This window comes from Ochotona curzoniae, unplaced genomic scaffold (assembly GCF_017591425.1).
Source record: "Ochotona curzoniae isolate NIBS_2020 unplaced genomic scaffold, NIBS_Ocur_1.0 contig_883, whole genome shotgun sequence".
Taxonomy (NCBI): domain Eukaryota; kingdom Metazoa; phylum Chordata; class Mammalia; order Lagomorpha; family Ochotonidae; genus Ochotona; species Ochotona curzoniae.
In genome coordinates this window covers 50260563-50280419 of record NW_024466599.1, presented here as the reverse complement: position 1 = coordinate 50280419, position 19857 = coordinate 50260563, and the positions used below count along the sequence as shown (strand labels likewise).

Here is a 19857-nt window from a genome sequence, read left to right as displayed (position 1 = left end):
GGCCATGTGTGCCGCACCAAGTGGTCGTCCATGGTGGGAAAGCGGTTGCTAGGGTGGTCACATAGTCATGCCACTAAGCTAGAGCTTCAGGCCGTAGGAAAACACTGAGCTGGGACTGCTTGGAAAAAATAAGAGAAGACCCCCTAGAGCCAGATTGAGGTCGTGAAAAAACAGCCAGCGCTTCCAGTGTCATTTTGTTGCTGTTAATTAGAACACCAAGTCAGCGCCTGCTAAATGCACCAGGGCTTGGGTTTCAGCTGGGCCCGGGACTCCATTTGATTCTTAGGATTCATTAATATCGCTCGGCCCTGAGCTCTTTGTGAACAGAGACCTTACCGATTCATTCATCTTTGGGTTGTTCCCTCGGAACACAGCAGGAGGCTGGAAAGGGGTAGGCATTGACACAGAATAAAGGAAGGTGCTTTGTTCCTGCACTGCCACCCATGTCGTGAGCCCGCCTGACATGCTGGAAGATTCTATAGTTTCAGAACCGGAGCAAAGGTATGTATTTATGAGCCAGGCTGCGCCAGAGATAGCAGAAGCTGGTTCACAGAGCTCCCTTCCTTCCGACACACCACCCCTGCTGTGACTGCCTTTTCCGGATGTCTCCCTGCTTTGTGCTGTTTCCTATTAGTGCACGCTGTGTATCTGTGTCCGTTCACTTCAAGTTCTGGTGTTTGCATCGCACCTTGCTTTAGCGTGGGAGGCCTTCTTTGCCATGTGAGTTGCCTCCTTGCTGGGCAGCCCGGAATTAACACCCGGAAAGTTGCCCAGATCGTGACCACAGAGACAGTGTGGTCACCCAGCAAAGTCCTGCCCTTGGATGCGGGGTTCTTGAGAAGAAACGTGTTTGGTGGGGTGTTTGGTATTGCTGTTGGATCTTACCTACTGTTCCGAGGACTTGGTAGGTCTTTTACTGGCAATTACAAAAGCTGTGAGACTTTCACTGCTGCCATGCAGACTGGCTGTGAGTGAACCCACCCAGGAAGGACCAGCAACTCAATGGGACAGGGCCCCACACATCCTGAAACCTCAGTGTTGGGTGCCTCAGATCTGAATGTGTGATCCACAATGCCCAGATGCCCATACCTGCTTCTTGGGTTCAGAAGGACAGAAGCCCTCTGGGTGGCTTGGGGAAGATGCTCTCTGAATGCAGTGGTGAGCTTTCTTGCTGTGCAATGTCAAAGATGGACCAGGCCTGGCATTAAACTGGGCAGAAGGTCTCATTCCCTCTTGGAGATAATTGCCAGGGAAGTTAAGAAAAGGGAGATAAAATGGCTAATTGGCGATGTCAGCTGAATGAATGAAGATACCATAATGGCTGGCAAAACACTGTTTCCAGGTAGTTTTTCAAGGGTATAGCCAGAGGAATCCAGCATTTGAGTCAGTGGCCCAAGTAAGGAAGACCCACTTCTCAACTCATGTGGGCAAGCAGCAGCCAATCAGTGAGGGCTCAGACAGAACACACACAAAAATGGTTATCAATCTGTCTTCCCTCCCTCACTCTCACCTAGAGCTGGGACATTTTCTGTTATCTATAAAGAAGTACCCAAGACTGGGTGGTTTATACGGAAGTTTATTTAGTGCACAGTTTTGGAGGCAGAGTGTCTGAACAGCACAGCACCAATGCTGGCGAGGCTCCCCAGGTGTCACAGTGGGAGCACACACAAGAGGGGGACATATCCTGGTGAGACTAGAGAGCAGGGGGGGCAGGCTTACCCATTTTACAGCAGCCCCCTCTTAAGCTGGAACTCAGGGTCCCCTGAGAACTACCTGAGTCCCTTCCATCAGCCGTGCCTCTGAGGACTTTCCATTGTGCCTCACCTCTTCAGGCCCCACCACTTCCTAGCAATACCACACTGAAGACCAAGCTTCCAAAACATGAACCCTTAGGAGACACATTTGAAACCTAGCCTCTGCCTGGAGAACACCAGGTTTTCCAGCCTCCAGACCTGAGGACTTTCTCCAGCAACTTCCAAGGGTCTCAGATCTTTGGACTTGGACTGTGCTATGCCACTGGCTTCCACGGTTCTCCAGTCTACAGAATGATTCATACAGAACTTTTCAGCCTCCATACCTACATGAGCCTGTCATTTATTTCCCTCCCTGTGCATCCATCCATCCATCCATCTACCCACCCATCTATTCATCCTGGCTCTGTTTCCTAAGACAGCCCCTGGCTAATACAAGTGGTGTACTCAAGGCTCCATTTCAGAGACATGCATCTCTTCCCTAACCTTTTCCCTCAGGACTCTGAGCACAGCTCCTTTAGAAATAGCCATTAATTGTTCTCTGTGTTACAGATCTCTTCCACTATTCCAAAACCTTCCATAAAGTTGTTCATCATTGTAGCAAGCCACAGCTGAGAAAACAGGAATGGAATGTGGCTGCTGGTGCCTGGACCATGGGAAAATTGATACTGGGAAATCACCAACAGGTAACACCCAAGTCACCGTCTCAGAATTTGGCTAATATTGGCAGCCTTGTAGACAAAAACTTGAACTGAGAGGCTGGGCAGGGTGAGTGAGGGAATCTGAAGTCCTTTTGTAATACTGGGTTTCTGGGGGTACCACGAGGACCACAGACAGTATGAAAAGCTAATGAGTTGATGGCTTGAAGAAGGATGGTGTCGACTTCAAGTTGGATCATGCTCCGTTAGGCAGATTTAGCCTTCCAACGGGAGATGCAAAACAAGAAGGAATAAATGTCAAAGACGTTTTGAAAACAGGATAATTATGATGAAAATGAGGCAAAATCCAAGAGTATTGATATCTAATGAAGTAGGGCGGGGTAGCCTTGGAGGGATCAATAAGAAGGGAGACTCAGATTGATAAGAAAATCTGCTTTTATCTCTATACTGGCTGTCAATTGTGAGTACCAGAAAGCCCAACTCAAATTGTTTCTCTTAAAAAAAAAAAACAGGAAATGTATTGACTCAAGTGAATATATTGACTCTAGTGACTGACAAGCCCAGGGGTAGGTTATCTGGATGTCCCTTGATCCCTTTCCCACCTGCTCTCCTTGGTGTAGGTTGCATTCCGCAGCTGACCTCTTGAAATGGTATAGATGGCTCCCAGAAATGGCAGATGAATGTTCTCCAGCTTACAGATCAAAGGTGTATGTTTTCCAGAGGGTTCCATAAAAGCCCCAGGGCTGACTGCCATGGCTCGGATATGGTTTTCTACTCGTGTAAGCAGTTAATACCCAAAGTCCTAAAATAATGGAATTAAGACAGTAGAAACGCCATCCTTCTCTGATGTTTGGGGTACAGCATGAATGAATCCTGGATGGATTTTCTAGATGGAGTGAGACAAACATACAGACAAGTGAGGTGAACTCACCAGGTATTGTTCTGCGCCCCCTTGTGTCTCTGCTAGCAAGAAGGCTGGGACCAGATGTGGTCCCTACTCTATGCAGCTCCAGAGTCACAGGTCAAAGTGACCTCTCTCTAAATAGCCTGCCTTAGGCATTTTATGATAGTAACAATGTACAGGATAATATGCCAAGTCTCTTTGGCCCAAAAAATCACCGTGCAACCCATAGCGCACACACAACCAGCCACAGCTAGGAAGGGGCTCCCAGTGCTGGAAATGGCACAAGCAAAACTGAGCAACATGACCTTGGCATCTCCAAAAATGAAGCTAGACAAGAAGAAGTCAAGTTCCTAGGCTGCACAGTGCCTGTGTAACAATCCAAGACTGCAAGGACCTCAGAGCAGGCAGGTGGCATGCCAGGGCCTGTGGTGGGCAGACTCCACATGTAGCTGGTGGGAGGGAGTCTGGGGGAGCATTTCCTCTTAGAAAATCCTCCAGAAGTGCTTCTATTCTAGACCCTTCTCCTCGCCAAAGAGCAAGGAGGCTGGAGGAATCAGTGTTTCCAACACAAATGACTGGGGAGAGTGAGGGCTCTCTTGGGGTCCCAAGCTCCTGCAGAAGCAAATCTATATAATCAGGTTGCCAGCGGAGTACTTAACTGGCCGGCGTTCAGCCTACGCCAGGCACTGAGCTGTGGGAGAGAGCAGTCACATGCCCTCAACAAAAACCCTTTCTGGCCTAGGCCCAAGACCAGGGTGCTTTCCAGCACTTAGCCACCAGCCTCTCTGCTCTGCCCAGCCCCTGTGCAGCTGGTGGGTGGCTGCCATTGTCTCCAGGAGCGCTGTAAGTGAAGCTGGCCTGGGCAGCACCACAGTAGAGGGTACAATGCCAGTGGGGAATGGCAACCCCCTTGGCACCTGCTCTGCAAAGCATGCCTCCCTACTGCCTGGAGTTTTCAAGGAGGAGCTGTGTGGCTGTGTGATGAGCAGCCAGCCACACAAAGGCTGAGCTTGGGCTCACAGTCGGCAGCTGCCCAGTACTGGCCTGCACCTGCCCCTGTGCCAGGAACCTAGGCAGAGGAAAATGCATGATTTGGTGGGAATACCTCCAGCTGCAAAAATTAGGAAGCAAAACTCAAAAGGGCTTCAGTGATCATGGAGATATGTTTGTTCTACCAAGCAACCCCGAGATGGGAGCATCCAGATCTGTTAGCTGGGTGCTGCCAAGAGAACAGTAAGCTTTGTCTGCTTTCCATGCTGCCCGTCTCTGTGGACAGGCGCACTTCTCAGGCCAACTGTGCTCATGATTAACGGGATGGTTGCCACAGCTGCACAGCAGCATACAGTTGAGGAGACTACCTCTTCCTGGTTGGATATGTATGTTTACTAGTGAGCTAATCTTTCTCAGAATCTTGCTAGCAGCTTTTCTGTCATCTGTCACCTACTAGAACCACATCACTCACCTGCTGCTAGCCAAACAGTGTCAGGGGGAACAGGAAAGCCAGATCCCTTGTAGGCTGCCCAGATAGCTCAGGCCTGGTATGCTCCTGCAGAGGCCCCAGGAGCACCTGCCGCAGCAGGATGCAGGGATTGGTGGAGAAGGTGTCATAGCTCATTCCTGCCTGCTCATTGCTCCCTGACCTTAGACAAGCCAGTGTCACAACAGTCACCCTCCCAGCAGGCAGTCTCTCAGCCAGCACAACCTTGTTGTGGTTGGTGGCAGTGTAGCTAGCCAGGGACAATGACTGTGAACAGTTGTGGCAGCAACCCCACCCTTGGGTAGGTACTTACCAGGCCAGCCTCCTCTGCAACCATGGGTAGTATATCACTTCCTGGACAGAGAGGGAGAATGGGCCTCCACCGAGATCCCTCTTAGGAAGATGTCCTTTGTGAATTCTCTATCCCCTTTGTCTTCTTAGCCCCTCCCTTCTTTTCAGCTTTGCTTGCCATGAAGCAAAATGTGATATGTGGTACTGTGGCAACCATTTTGCAATAACATAGGGAAAAATACCAGGAAAAAATCTCTTTCTGGTTGATATCCATGCTTTGACTGTAATTGGCTGTGGGAAATCCAGGGACCACAAATATTTGATTTGTGAGTAAAACAAACCCTTATTCCATCAAGTCCCTGTTGCTAGAACGTCCTTTACCTTCAGTCGGAGCAGCCTATTAGACAAAGTTCAGGTTCGTCATCAGGGAAGTGAGAAGAAAGCTCCAGTGGTTTCCGGCTTCCACTCATCCTCCCTGATGAAGGAAGCCTAGAGCTCCCCAACCCAGGACCCTATTGCCCTGCCCTCTGCCCTGACAGTCCAGGGAGAAGACTGACCCCTGGGCCATAATGCTGGAGATTGGAAACCCTCTGAACCCTTCACATCTTACCAGAAAACCATCCATGAGCAGAGTTCCAAGAGAGCACAAGTGAGAATCTGTTACAATGACAAATAATGTCCTAAGTAAATAGGGCTGAGTAATGAGCAGTCAAGTCCAAGGCCAGAGAGGCAGGGCTGGCCAAGCTGCTAGAGTTGAGACCAGAATGCAGGATTGGGACCCTACTTTGCCCTCATGGTAACAAAGTGGCTGCCACACCTCCATGCAGAGATTCTAAGAGCCCAAGGTAGGAGTAGGGGAAAGGAGTAGGCAGTGGGTTCCCTAGAAGCCCTTCTAAGAAGACATCTGACATCAGCCTTGGCTGTGTGAGAGAGGAGCAGGAGGACAGGTGGGTAGACAGTCATGTAGGCCACCGGGTTTGGAGTCAAAGTACCAGGGGTCAGCCCAGCACCTCCACCTGCTGTAAGCCTGGGCAGTTCAGGTGACACTTCCAGCTCAGCAGTACTATCTGTCCACTACCTGGGCTGGTCAGGAGCTGGCCAGGCCTTCTCTTCCATGAGAGAGGCAGGTGCTTAGTCAAGGCTCTTTGGATCTCAGGCAGTACAAAATGACTCCACTTGCAGAAGCACTACAGAGAGCTTACAGAAAACTGAAATGAAAAGAAACTCAGTGGGGTTCCCTTTCCTTTGGCCTAGCAGTGAAGATGCCAGCCGAGAGGCCCACATCCAATGCCATGTCTGCTTCAGTACCAGTCTTTGGCTCCTGACTCCTACTTCCTGCTGATGCACGCCCTGCAGGTAGCAGTGTTGGCTCAGGTAATCAGTTGCCAGCCCTGCATGGCGACATGAACTGAGTTCCCAGTTCCCAGCTTCAACTCAGGCTAAGGTGCTGGAGGGCATTTGGGCAGTGTTGCTCTTTGTGAGCCTCTCAAATTAAGCATGGAAGCAAAAGTGTTTGAAATTCATGAACAGTGGTTTTTTTTTTTTTAATTTATCTACTTTTATTGAAAAGGCAGATTTTATGGAAAAAAGGAGAGACAGAAAGATCTTCCGTTTGCTGATTTACATCTCAAATGGCAATAACAGCTGGAGCTGAGCTGATCCAAAGCCAAGAGCTTCTGGTCTTCTAGTTAGTGAGCTAGCTGGATGGGAAGTGGAGCAATGAGGATATGAACTGGTACCCATATGGGATCCCTGTGTCTGAAGAGGGAGGGTTAGCCAGTTGAGTTACTGTGCCGGGCCTATATGTGGTGTTTTCATTATACACACATTACAGAAAGTCTTTGAAGACCCTTTGCCTATTTAGCTTGCTATATTAAAAAACCTGTCATTTCCACAGATACTCCAGGGGCACATGTGAGTGGGAGGTTTCACGGCTGGTTGCATACCATCTTCAGTGTCTGGTGTGCATTTCATGCTCACAGCACAGCTCAGTGTGGCTAATCCCAAGTGGAGAGCCCCAGAGCCAAGCGTGACCAGTGGCCACCAGTGACCATTGACCAGTGTGCCAAGCTTGCAGGCAGCCCCTCGGCATTAGCTAGCACAGGATCACCTTCTTCAGTGGCAGAGACAGGAGAAGCTGCCAATCCCTGTTAATGCCAGAGTTGAGCTCATCCCCAGCCAGGGCTGCTCACTCATTGCATTCATGCATCTCAAAACTTGGGGTTGCAGGCTCAGCCATGGGGCCTGGGTGGGCTGGGGGGCAGGGGTAGGCAGGGCTTTAAAAAAAGAGAGCTCCAGGCTGCCAGCTCCAAGGGAGGCAGGTGGAGTCCCCGACAGAATGTGCTCTGACTGAGAAGGCAGTTTTAAAAGCTTATGCCTAGAACATTCTGCCTCTGAAGAATCAAGTGAGCTCAGAGCAGGGAACCAACTACAGAGAGAGGGTGAGAGAAAGCTTCACATTTGGAAAGGGAACAGAAAGCAGTTGCTGGAGCTTTGGACTCAAAAGCTCCATGAGAAATGAGATCAGCTTAACACACACACACACACACACACACACACACAAATCAGTGTGATCTTGTAGGCCAAACAGTAACAGTGGGGAGCAGGCCCACAGAGCAGGACAGTCACCTGCAGACACAGCTGCACCCCTGCCTCTTTGCTAAGGGAGGCAAAGGCAAGCCGCTCACTCACTTGCCAGGGAGGCTGTGTCAACACTGAGCATAGAGAGATGGCAGGGCAAAGGGGGATGGCTGAGAGCGGACGCAGGGCAACCGTCTGGGTGCTGGTTTGAACAGCCCCCACAAGACTCCTGTCGCAAAGGAGTACCCCAGGGCCAGGTGATCAGAAGTGGATCCCCGTGGGGTTTGGAGGTGATACAATAAAGGGCGGGCGCCTAATCCCAGGGGACTGAGGCTTGAGCGGAAGAACAAGAGAGACTGGAGCTTGGTTGCTCAGTTCCTCTGGCCATGTGATGGTCTGTGCCACCTGGGCACTCTGCCAGTAAGAGAGACCTCACCCACCAATCTTTAACTTGCCAGCCTGCAGAAGCATGAGCCAAAGAAAGCTTTTTTTCTCAGGATAAACCTTCCAGCCTCTTGCTGATACCCATTCTAAAAGGCAGCCCGTGATGGCTCAAGGACACAGGTCCTTGCCTGGATTGAGTTCTCAGCTATTGGCTTCAGGCATGATGTAGCAGTCTCCTCTCTCTCCATCTCGCCCTGAAATTTAAAAAAAAAAAAAGTGCATATACATATTTAAGAAAACCCTTTGTTTTGTAACTCAGCCTATGAGATTCAGTCCTAGCAGGCTATGACACTCTGCTGTGGACACGGGGGTGGAGGGATGAGGGAAAGCTTAGCTGCCAAGGTCACAAGTCACTTCTGGCCCAGGGCCTTCAAGAACCAAGGGAACTTCACAGAGGCCAGGCACATAGGAGGAACTCTTGGGCCCAGCCAGACCTCCCTGGAGGGAAGTGCAGGCCACAGCCTCACTCAGGACATGATGGACAGGAGAGAGCTGGCCAAACCCAGGCTTCCAGCGTGCCATGGATCTTGCCCTCACTCATGCGGCCTCAACCCCAAAAACACTGGACAAAACAAGAGTTCCACCCACTAGTTACAACCAATCAGAGTTCCCTGGCTATTAACATTGGCCCAGGTCAACAGTACTCTTTTTCAAAGAAAAAGAAAAATTTAAGTTATTTTTATTTGAAAGGCAAATTTACAAAGAGAGAAGATGAGAGAGAAAGATCTTCCATCTACTAGTTCATTCCCCAAATGGTTGGAGCTGGGCCAGTCCAAAGCCGGAGCCTAGAGCTTCTTCTGGGTTTCCCGCATGGGTGCAAGGGCCCAAAGACTTGAGCCATCCCCACCACTGCTTTCCCAGGTGCACTAGCAGGGAACTGGATCAGAAGTGGAGCAGCTGGTATCTGTATGGGATGCTGGCACAACAGATAGAGCCTTAACGCACAACGCCAGAACACCAGCCCCAAACAGTTCTCTTTTTTTCAGAGGGTATGTGGGATGCAGACGCATATCCTCCCAGCTTCTGTATCATCTCACTTTCACAGTAACCACTCAAGCTGTGGCTTCTTCTTCTCCACAGTAGAGACGGTGGATGGGAGGCTGGGGTTCCCATGCAGGAGGATGGGTTTGCAGCTATAACCAACAACTCTGCCCAGCCACAGCTGCCTGCTCGTCCCCTCCCCAATGGCTCATGGGGCCGGCAAGTGACCCTGCACCTTGCAGGTCACTCGGGCTTCAGGCTGGATAAAGCTCCAGCTCTCTGGTCAGACGGCCTTCCCGAACCCCCAGGCAGGGCAAAAACGAAGGAGGGAGACTGCAGACCTGCTGCTTGCATCTTCAGCGCTGCTCAGTCAGGGAGAGTGACTAGGGTGTCTGATGGGCCCCCAGCTGGAAAGTGGTGGCCAACACTTGGACTCAGAAGTGTCTGTCCGCCACCACCCTGTGCTGTGCAGCCTCCTGAAATGCACTCCTAACCCGCCTGCTTTCTGTCAGACCAAGGGACAGTGGGGCCACACGACTCTGTCCCTTCCAGCCTGCACATTGCATCCCTGCTGAATATCACCACCCCACTTTATCCTGAGGTCAGGAACGCACAAATTCTCTCCCCTTTTCCATGGAAGCCAGAACCCCATTCTCCCACACCCCCACAGTATGCCCCCATCCTGGCTGGCAGTTAACAGCCTTGTTAATCCATTCATTATCTGCTTCTGGCAGAGGAGTGTGTTAATTGAAAACTCAGCCCCCTTCTTTAATTGCCTGCCTGCCCCCATTTGGCGTCTTGGCTTCCTCTCAGTTCCACATCCCACCCTGAGCTCCACATCCCACCACCACCCCCTGGCCTGGGGTGTGTGCTTTTGGGGTCCTGATTTCTTCCTGGTGGATGAAGGTGTTTGTGGCTGCCTTCTCAGAGCTGGGTGTATGTGTGTGTGGGGGGGGGAACCTGCTTGCCCTCCCCCCCACACTGAGAACGGTAGAGTCAGAGCCACACAGGCAGCTCCCTTCTGCAGGCTGGGCTAGGCTGTGGGAGGCAGGTAGGAGGGGAAAGCAATTTACCCCAGGAGTTAATGGGGAGGTGCTGGGCCAGTGGGAGGACTCAATAGGGAGCTGATTCCAAGGCAAACAAAAAGTCACACCCCTACTGGCTGACACCTACAGAAGGGGCTTCACCTGGGCTGGATGGGGATGGGGAGGGGTGTCTGGAAACCTGAGCCCTGACCTTGAGCCTCAACCCTGACCCCCTGGAATGTGGCGACCCCCCCTAGAGTTCCAGGTGGCCCCCACTCCCCCACCCTGATAATTCTCTCTGCCTACACCAGACTGTGGGGACCAGGGGATTTGGCTGTGTCAGTACTCTGATGTGTGAAACAGATACATTTCTGCAAAACGGGTGCAATGCAATCCCGTTGTTCTAATCAACTCTGTGAGCTGATATTTTTATCATAAAGACTTTTTTGTTGTTGTTGAAAGGTCTGCTACATGTTCCCTGTCTTAGTCAGGCTGGACTGTTCTAACAAATCCCTGACAATGGGCAACTCATAAACAGCAGGATTTATAGCCTGCAGTTCCAGAGGCTGCCGAGGCCAAGATCCAGGCGCCAGTGGATGCCCTGGCAGCTTCACAGACCACGCCTCCTTGCTATCTTCCCAAGCCCCATGGGGGCAAACAAGCAGTTCAGACTCCATTAAGGCACTGATCCCATTCATCATTCAAGGGGAGATAGGGTCACCTCCCAAAGGCCCCAACTCCTGATACCATCACCTTGTTAGGGGTGAGGGAGCAACATTCAGACCACAGCAGCCCTCTGATGGACGAGCAGTTACTTTTTGCAACCTAGGGTTGAGAAAGACAAAAGACCTTAACACCTTAGCTTAACAATTTTAATGGTCTTACCAGGAAAGGGAGCGAGTGAATATTTATCCTCCCTGGCCCTATGAGCTTGGGCAAGTCATGTGACCACTCAAACTCAGTGCCCCATCTGTGTAAGGGAGCCTTGTCCCAAATCCTCTTTCATCCTTGAGTTAGGATGGTTGGTCAGAATCAACCTGCACCAACACAAGTTCACACTATGTAAAAGGGGGAGCTGTCTTTTCAGACAAATGCATTTTTTTCTTGGGAAGATTTATTTATTTTATTAGAAAGGAAAATGGAAACCAGGAGCCTCTTCCAGGTCTTCCAGGCAGGTACAGGGTCCCAAGGCTGCTTTCCCAGGCCACAGGCAGAGACCTGGATGGGAAGTGGAGCAGCTGGGATATGAACTGGCACCTGTAAGGAATCCTGGTGCCTTCAGGGGGAGGATTAGCTAATTGAGCCATCACGCCAGGTCCATATAGACTTTTCACGCATCCAGACTCTTAGCAAATGGAGTGCTGAGGAGGTTTCTGTGTGTCTCCCTCCCATGTTCTTAGTCCTTTCTGTTCCTTAAAATATGAGGAACATATGCTAAGCCTAGCAGTGAAGACACATCTCACATTAGGATGCCTGAGTTCAAGTCCAGCTTCCTACACATGCAGAGACAATGGCAATGGCTCATGCACATGAGAGGCCTGCTCTGAGCTCCTGGCTTTGGGCCCAGCCTAGTCCCAGCAGTCGGAGGCATTCAGAAGGATGAACCCAGCAGGTAGGCAGCCCCTTTCTCCCTTTCTCATCACTTTGCCTCTCAAGTAAACTAATATGTAAGTTTTAGAAATTTTTTTCTAAAGAAAAGCGATTTCTAGGCCAGGGAGTTTTGTGGAGACACAGAAACAGGGCACAGACGAGCATGCATGGGCTCACATTGCTTCCCTCTGTGGCTGGTAGGGCAAAGCAAGCCACATGGCCTGATTGATTTGAAGCAGATGGGAATGTCACCTCCTACTGTGAACCTGGTGAAAGAAACTTGAATGTTTCTAAGCGGCCCCTGATGACTGCTATAAGGACACATCCCTGAGAGCTGATTGCTGCAGACGTTACCTCCATGCAAGGGCTAGGCTGCCCAGGGAGAAGGCAGGGATGCCAGGGATGGGGTCAGGCTCCAGCCCCCTAGGCTAGCTGGCTGCTTCCCTGTGACTACTCTCAGGGGAGCGAGCTGGAGGTCCAGCAGGCTCCTAGAGACTCCCTGTGAATCCTGGAAACTTGCCAAAGCCAGCCCGGGGCCTGGAGATCTCAACAGAGCATGAACCACAGGTCCCTGTTGGCCTGGGCCATCCTCCCTGGCTTTGCCCACAGACACAAGGCCTCCACATGGTGCCGCAGGGGTTGGTATTGGGGAGATGTGAACTTGAACCCCCAGAGACCTGTCTCCATGCCCTGCCTGACTTACTCTGCTATCTCCCAAGCTAGCCTGTTGAGTCTCAGTTCCCTCATCTGTTGGCTGGACAGATTGCCATGGCTGCCCACCTGGCTGTCCCCAGGGCCACTGTGGAGCCTGCCTGTGCTGTAGGGGCCGCGGTTCTTCTGGCCAAATGCAGAAGGTCACTGTGGCATAGTTGGGGCCTTCCTGGGACCCTCACCTAAACCTGCCCAGCCTTGCCTCACCTCTGTCTCCTGATACGGCCCCATCTTTCCTCCAGCCTCCCCCTTCCAGACACGAAGCAGTCACTGGCGGCTCTGGAGCACTCATCTCTGAGATGTTAGATGAAATCTTTTCCTCTGCCCCCTCACGCCCACCTGTCCGCCCCAGGTAAATCAGTCTCCCACCCCCTGCCACAGGCACCCACGCACTCCTGCAGTCATTGTCTTCCTCCTCTGCCAGCCCCACAGCAAAGAGAGGCAAGCAAAGGGAAGGTGAAGCTCATGGGAGGGGGCCACTGACACCCCCACCCGGAGGGGCCCCAGAGCCAGACCCAAAGTGGATTGCGCCTCTTTCCTGATCTGCCTACAGATCTGGGCTCCAGCTAGGTGCTTGGCTGTGTCCAGTGGGTTACCCACGGCCCAGCTGGTGAGACCTTCAGCAGCCACTTTCCCCCAATCCCCCCACCTGCTGCAGGAGTCACCCCAGGCAGCAGGTGAGTGTGACTGCTTCCTGTCTGCCAGCCAGGGAGAGCGCAATGGGGACAGGACCTGGGTCAGAGGCCCCAGTCCTTCCCTGTCTCGGCACTGCTTTCCAGGGCTCCTGGCCACCAGGGGCCTGGAAAGGAGCAAGGCCAAGGAAGGAGGTACAGAGAGAGCCAGAATCGAAGCAAGCTGATGGCACTGGGGGCCTGACCATGCCCTCCCAGCACTGGGCATGCTTCCTGCTTGTGCTGTCAGCACTTGGACAGGGACTTGACCAGGTGGACACATCAAGCCCCCTGCTCCTGCAGCTCTACCTTTCCACTGCCTGATTGCACAGCTCAGAGACCAACACCCCAAACTATGAATGACCTCCCCAAAGTCAAGAAGATTTGCCTGGGAGCCAGGGTCACCCCTGGACCGCCCTCATCCAGTAGGAGCCAGGTCCTGGGGAGGGGTCCATCTAGGCCTGCAGGTCTGGGGGCTGACAGAGATGAAGGGAGAGGGCAGAGGGCTCAGGAAGCTGAGTGGGGAAGGCATGGACACAGGGGACTGACTCAGAGGCAGGCCAGTCTGAGACCTTCTTCTGGCATCAGCAACACCTGTTCCTTCCCAGCCTTGCCCCTTACCCCCACCCCCACCCATTCAAGGCTGGAGGAAGGAAGTCAAGAATAGGCCAAAACAGAGGGGTCCCCTGCCTTCTAAACACACCTGCCAGGTGAATACTACTGTTCTTGAAGAGGTTGCTGGAGGATCAGCTGGAGAGGTATGGCACAGGGCAGAGGGGAGAGACGGTGGGTGAGGGGTCTGCAAGAGACACAGGCTTTACTACAGCTCCAGATTGGGGTTCCCTGCTCCCCTGCCCTCAAAACTAGGGAGCTTATCTCATCCTGGCTGTTCCCACAGCCTCCATGTCATGACCCCCTCAATCTCCCACCCTCACTTCCAGCTCTGTTGCGAGTGTGTTTAGCTCTGCCGCCCAGCCGGAGCCACAGAAGGCATTTCCGGGCGTGCTGGGCTGGCCTCAGGCGTCAAGGGCAAGGCCTTTTGTGGGCGTTCACCCAGAGACAAACCTTGGGGAAAGGGCTGAGAAACCAGCAGTCCCACCACATCCACAGCTGCAAACTTGCCATGGTCTTTGACCCAGTAATTCCACTGTTTGGAATTCCTCCTGAAGACATAATTGCAAAAGCAAAAATAGCTATATATGCTTGACTGTTTATAGCAACATTATTTATAATAGTAAAACAAAAAAAAAAGTGGAACCAGCCAAAAGGAGGAACAGGGGCTGGTATGTCCGAAAGGCAGAATATTTACTGCTCATCCAAGAAAAACAGCAAACTTGGAAAAAATTTTCAGGGGATAATGTTAAGGGAAGTGTGAGCGTGAATGCGTGCATGTTTATTCAGGCGGCACCTGCTCCCAGGGCTAAAGACACTAAGACCAAAACCTTGCTCTCACAGAGAGTTCTAGGGGAGAGCCACAGGATAAGGAATGAGTCAAAACAACAGGTAAGTCCTTCCTTAACTAAAACAGGGGGCTGGACAGATCCTGGAGGCGTCTATGCAGGCGGCTGCCTCTGGATGCCCACTGTTGGTCCATTGCCTGAGCTGATGGTCACTAGGGAGAGTCCAGAAGAGACCCAGGGGCTCCTAAGGCAGGAGCAAGATCCAGGAGCAAAGCCAGGGGGCACTGTGAAGCAATCAGTGAGTTACCCAGGATCCCGGTGCGCACAAGGGTTGGATTTAGCCCTTGAGCCATTGTGCAGGGTCCTGGAGAAAACCTCTTGGCCCAAAGTCTTCCACGTGTGAGGGGAAGTGGTTCATAGGAGGCCCTTTCCATGCCTTGGAGCCTGGCAGGAGCTCCCTGGGGTAGGAGGAGCCCAGGTTCAGGGTCCTGGGTAGAGTCCCTGGCTGTGGGCAAAGCTGGCACTCGGGATTCCCTCTGCCACAGCTGCCCCACCCACCCAAGGCAATCAAGTAACTCCCAGCTCTGGGCTCGTGGGAGGTGGCAGGCAGAGGAGTCAGCAAGCTAAACCTGCCATTAGCAGTGATGGAGAAGCGCTGATTATCTGTGCAGCTGTCAGAGGAGCACCCACCCTCCCTGTGCCAGCAGCCGCCTCCCCAGAGCCACCCCAGCCTCTCCCCAGAGGACCCAACTCTTCACCTGGAGACAGGGGCCCTCTCCACCTGCTCCCATTAGCTGGACCTTGATTTCTCCTAATGAGAGCAACACTGCTGCCTGTAGGATTGCCGGAAGGGTCCAACGAATGTGCTGCCGGAAAGCACCTTGCAAGTGGTGAAGGGTTACGTGCAGGGTCACTGCCATTCCCCTCCTCCCACAAGAACTGGGATTTCTGAGGCTGTTCAAGTCCTGCTTCCTTCACACAGAATGGAACATACATAGTATGCTCTCCCAGCCTCCCTGACAGCCAAGGCATTGTCATGTGACCCACTCCTACAGCAGGGAGCCAGGTGGAAGACTTCCTTGACTTTTGGGGAAATGGTTCCTTTACTGTCTTTGAATATATGAGGCCATGTTGCCTGGTGCTGTGGCAGCCATCTTGCAGCTATGAGGAGACAAACCCAAGGAGCTAACTAGTTCTTGATCAGATGGTTCCGCCACCAAGTTGACTGATGTGGGTCCTTACTTCTGTCAGCTCCATGATATAATAATACAGACTAATTAATCATGAAAGGCAGAGTTACAGAAGAGGAGAGAGAAAGCAATATCTTCTATATGCTGCTTTACTTGCCAAATGGCCTCAATGGTCAGAGCTAGGCTGGTCCAAAGTCAGGAGCCAGAAGCTACTTCTGGATCTCCCACATGGGTGTGGAGGCCCAAGGCCTTGCATCATCTTTCACTGCTTTCCCAGGAGCCTTAGCAGGGAGTTAGATCAGAAGTAGAGCAGCTGGGACTTGAACCAGTATCCAAATGGGATGCCATATAATCTACCATGATGCCAACACTAATAAAATGGATTTTGACACACTTCTGTTGTTCACTTGCAGCCCAAAGCACCCTGAATGGTCCAAAAGGCTCTACTCTGTGTGGTGCCCAGGTGCCTTTTCAGCCTCCTTGTCCACCACTGCCACATCTCTGAGTGAAACATACTCTGCTTTCTCCTTGCTCTGTCAACTGACTACAAGTCTCCTGAGGTCTCCTCTCATGGATGAACTCCTCATTATCCTTCAAAGCCTGACTCAAATGCCCCTAGCTCTGTAAAGTTTTCTGAACCTGCACTGGGAAAAACCTGGGGTTCTGTGCTGCTACTTTGAATGTCTTCGTAACTCTCATGAAGTGGTCGTCCCCACTCCACTATCAATGGTAGCAATCTTACTAGTCTCCTGGTGCTGTCCCTGCTGTGTCACATCACTGCTCCTGCCATCTCCTCCAGCCCTCAGCCATCCTGAGCTGTTGCCCAGCTGGGCAGGAGGGTGGCACATCTCTCAAGTTTCAGGAAATAAGCTCTGAGCACACACACGGTGTGGGAATAGGCTCCCAGGAGCCACACGGGCCTGCTCTCTCTGACCTACATGGGCTCCCAGGTCCAGAGAGAGCAAAGGAAGCCCACAGTCACCAGGCTGCTGGCAGGCAGAGCAGGCAGAGCAGACACTGCAGGACCAAGCAGAGAGAGCTGGGTGTGTTTCAGAGATGATACGACGGCTCCCAAATTGACACGACAAAGCAGGAGGCGTGAGTTGGGGGAACAGGGAGCTGAACAATGGTACCTGCCAGCCACCGAGCTTGGTGCTGGCATCTGGCCTGGGACCCTTCCCCCAGCACATGCGCACCCCAGCCCATTGCCCTGAGCTCAGCTCAGGACACCAGAGAATCCATGATGTGAGGTAGAAGGAAGGAATCAGAAAACAAGGTCAAACTTCACGCTGGCAAAGGCATGCCCCCAACACCCCCCCCCCCAGCTGGTGGCTCAAGGTCCTCATAAGGATAAGGGCTTGGGCATGTGGGATCAATAACAAGGGGGCCACCCATTGCTGAGACATGGGGCTGGGCTCCTCCAACAGCAGCCCTGGAGAAGTGCTGCGATGTATAGCCCCTTGGAGCTGGGCTCCTGCACGTAGAGCTGGCCTGGCCACAGTGCATAGCCCCTTTGGGCCTGGCCACTGCTGCCAGAGGCCTCAGCAAAGCTTCCAGGGACAGACACATAGCCTGCCTAAGACCTGCACCTACTAGGCAGGGTAGATGCATAGGATGTGGTCAGGTGGAAGGGAGATCAGCTGAAGCCATAGGGATTTATTGTTTTTTTGAGGTTTGTTGTTGTTTTTGTTATTAGTTTAAAGGATTTTAAAGATTTTTCTCTTAAAGTTTTATTTATTTTTATTGGAAAGTTAGATGTACAGAGAAGAGGAGAGACAGAGAGGAAGATCTTCCATCCAATATTTCACTCCCCAAGCAGCCGCAACAGCTGGAGCTGAGCTGTTTCAAAGCCAGAAACCAGGAATTCTTCCAGGTCTCCCACATGGGTGCAGGGTCCCAAAGCCTTTGGACCATCCTCGACTGCTTTCTCAGGCTACAAGTAGGGAGCTGGACAGGAAGCGAGGCTGCTGGGATTAAAACCAGTGCCCATATGGGATCCTGACGGCATGCTCAAGGCAAGGACTTTAGCCACTAGGCTATTGTGCTTGGAGGATTTTAAAGATTTCTTAAAATATTACTTAATTATGGTAGACAGAATGACCAAGAAAGAGACTTTCTGTCCCCTGGTTCATTCAAATGGCCATAACAGAGCTGGTTCAACCCAAAACCAGAAGCCTGCAACTCCATCTGGATCTCCCACATGGGTGCAAACACCCAACCACCTAGGTGATCTTCCGCTGCGTTCCAAGGTGCATTAGCAGGGAGCCGGATCAGAAGCAGAGCAGCCAGGGCTCAAACCAGCACTCCAATATGGGATGTTGTTATCACATACCACTGCACTACAATGCTGGCCCCTAAAGGTTTGTTTAAGATTGCTCAAAAATGTGTCTTTGATAAGGGGAGAAAAAAACATTTTATATCCCAGACAATATTAATGTTTTTTTTTTATTTTTTTTTTATTGGAAAGGCAGATATACAGAGAGGAGAGACAGAGAGGAAGATCTTCCATCCGATGATTCACTCCCCAAGTGAGCGCAACAGCCAATGCTATGCCGATCCGAAGCCAGGATCCAGGAACCTCCTCCAGGTCTCCCACGCGGGTGCAAGGTCCCAAAGCTTTGGGCTGTCCTCGACTGCTTTCCCAGGCCACAAGCGGGGAGCAGGATGGGAAGTGGAGCTGCTGGGATTAGAACCGGCACCCATATGGGATCCCGGGGCGTTCAAGGCGAGGACTTTAGCCACTAGACCACGCCGCCGGGCCCTTAATGTGTTTCTTAACTACCTCTTTTCGCCCAAAACAAATTGGTCCCCAAATAAATAAAAGCAACACAGGCCAAAATGTATATAGACAAACAAATCAAGCAATATCAAATGCCTAAGGTAGAATGTTTCCTTCTCCCAAACAATCCCTTGCCATTTCTTGAACACCCCTATAATCTTCTAAAATTCATGTGCAGAGGAAGGCACTTGGCAGAGTGGTTATGATGCCAACTAGGACTCCTATGTCCCCTATTCAGAGGCTCTAGTCCTGCTAATGCCCGCCTTGGGAGGCCACATATGGTGATGTCTCAAGTAGTTGGGTCCTTGTCACCCAGCGAGAGACTTGTTCAGTTTATTGCTCCGGACCATTGCTTTGCCTCCCCCAAACCATTATCCACATTTGAGGAGTGAAGCAGTAAATGGGAGATGTCTTCTTTCTGTCCCTTTAAAAAAAAATAAAATGAAACAGAAGTAACAGAATTCATACACATGTACAAGATATTTGCTCTGAGTACTGAGTATGGGTCCCGCCCCGGCATTCCATCCTACGCTTCATCTCCCACACCCAGAGCCCCTGTGTGCACCTGCACTGGCTGGCTTTGGCCCTACCACGGGAGTCTATGCTAGGGGCCCTCAGGTCTGGCACGCAGGCAGCCCCAGAAGAGCACACTCAGCTCTTGGGTCTTCAGTCTCCTCTGCTCCCTGGGACAGGGGTCAGAGCCTGTCTCAATCCCACTGATTGAGGCCCCTTGCAGGTAATGTGTGCTCTGCATGCCAAACCTTGCAGGCAGGAGGGGATGGGGCCTCAAGACACCTGCTGTGGCTTCCTGCACACCAGTTCTGCTGGAGTGCCCCGCAGTGGTGGTGGTGAGCAAGTTTGTGCTGTTACCTGGTACAGTGAAGGAGGTTGGGGTGCCCATTAGCCACACGCCTTGGACCAGGTCACACACCTCCAGTAAGCTCTCCGCTTTTCCACTCCTCTCTCCCGCACCCACTGCTGCTACTTGTTCTGAAAATTAAATAAGCTTTCTGTATACCAGAAAACAAAACAAAGCAAAAAATACAATAAAAAATTTACTATTCCGGGGATATAGGTCTTCCCAAACAGGAGGCAGCCGCTGCTAGAACTGAGTTAGGCAGAAGTGCAGGGGTGGGCTTTATTATTATTATTATTATTATTATTATTATTATTATTATTATTATTTTATTTTGCCTTGTCTTTTCTTCCCGCTCCCCCCCTCCTTTCCAGGAGGTACCTCTTGTTAAAACGCCTTCCTGGAATGTGCTTCCCAAGTATGCTTGCCTGGTAATTTAAAGTCGCCTTCCGCTCCATGCGTCCTTTGCCTGTTTGCATAGTTTGTTTGGGAGAATGGCTGGGATTTCTGAGCAGCAGGATGTTACCCAGGAGGTTGGGGGAGGGATG

General features: G+C 51.6%; 1 long non-coding RNA gene across 1 annotated transcript; it reads left to right on the top strand.

Moving 5' to 3' along the window:
• Positions 1 to 38: 38 nt before the first annotated feature.
• On the top strand, positions 39 to 19768 carry LOC121165355. The gene is made up of 3 exons (XR_005885218.1): positions 39 to 501; positions 2304 to 2437; positions 19684 to 19768. It is a non-coding gene; the product is annotated as an uncharacterized LOC121165355 (long non-coding RNA).
• Positions 19769 to 19857: the final 89 nt, after the last annotated feature.